This window comes from Wasmannia auropunctata, unplaced genomic scaffold (assembly GCF_000956235.1).
Source record: "Wasmannia auropunctata unplaced genomic scaffold, wasmannia.A_1.0 LD336076.1, whole genome shotgun sequence".
Lineage (NCBI taxonomy): Eukaryota > Metazoa > Arthropoda > Insecta > Hymenoptera > Formicidae > Wasmannia > Wasmannia auropunctata.
Window position 1 is genome coordinate 523,376 of NW_012026814.1, and position 1,435 is coordinate 524,810.

Consider the following 1,435-nt stretch of genomic DNA (forward strand, 5'->3'; position numbering starts at 1 on the left):
ATATATATATATATATATGTAGGTATATATAGATATATATTCGTTAATAAATACATCAAAATTTGTAATTGTATAACTGATTTTCATATTTAATTAAACTAATTTAAATGTTTAATTAAAATATGAATTTATAAAATTGATAACTTTTATTTGATTATAATAAAATATCCAGCGCCAGATCTGATGGGTTTTTTTTTAGAGAATGCATTAAAAGAAAGTACTGGTACTGAAAATATTACTGTGTAATTTATATAGACAAAAACTGAAATATTAATGATTCTCAAACATCAACATTCTCTATCTATCACAGCGATATTGTAGATAATATATAAAACTGGTTTCAATTTACAGAATCTCGTTGGTGATCTTTCCTTGAAATGTTTTGATTGATTTGGATGGTTCAAATATAATAAAAGAAATTTGGAATTTCTCAAATATTTTGACGCACCACTTGGAACATCAAAAAATTTTTCGAATAAACTTTTTACAGGATAAAGGTTATTATTTAAGTTTATTATTATTCAACTCTCTTGTAAATTATATATTATTTTATATTTGACATATACAAAGGTAAAAACTATTACTTTGTAAATATACAGTACAGAAGTACAGTCATCCGGATTTATAAAAAAAGGTTACAAAAAGTAATATAGCATGCTAAATTTTTTAATATTTTATGTTGAAATATGTCAAAATAAAATATAAAATAGAATAATAACTATGAAAATAGAGCCATTGATATAAAAATTATTAATATATTTATTTTCCAGATTGCCTTTTCTTGCGATAATGTCACTTATTTTGCAGTAGCTAATATATAGTTTCATTATTTTCGGATCTTAGTGTATTTTTCATCATTTTTCTCGAGTAAATAATAAATTTTATAATTGTTACGAATTTCCTTTGTTGCGTAAAGTGAAAATCTTTTCTTATCTGGTGTACAGTGAATATATTGCCATTTTTACTGAAATTTTAAGGAGTTAATTAAGTTTTATTAGAACTTCATTATGTCTTACATTTAAAATGACTTTAATATGTAACACATTTTATTTAATAAACTTACATTTATAATTTGGTTTCATTATTATATAACCAGACTACTTAAAGCGCAGAACATTTTAGAATTTTTTTAACACGATATATATTTTAACAGTAGTCAGTTTTTGTAGCATGGTATGTAATTTGTCGCTACTATACATTCGATAAATGACATTATCAGCAAGTGGAGTTAAACAGGTAAGTATTTAATTAATTTTAATAAACGTGGCTCTATTTTCTATAGGTTTTTATGATCACCACTGTGTCTTATACAGTTTATTAACATTGATTGTTTGATAATTTTACCTTATTACACACATATACACATCATTTACATATATATTTATTTTTATATGTATATGCTAAATAACTGAAGAAATTATACTATATTAAAAAA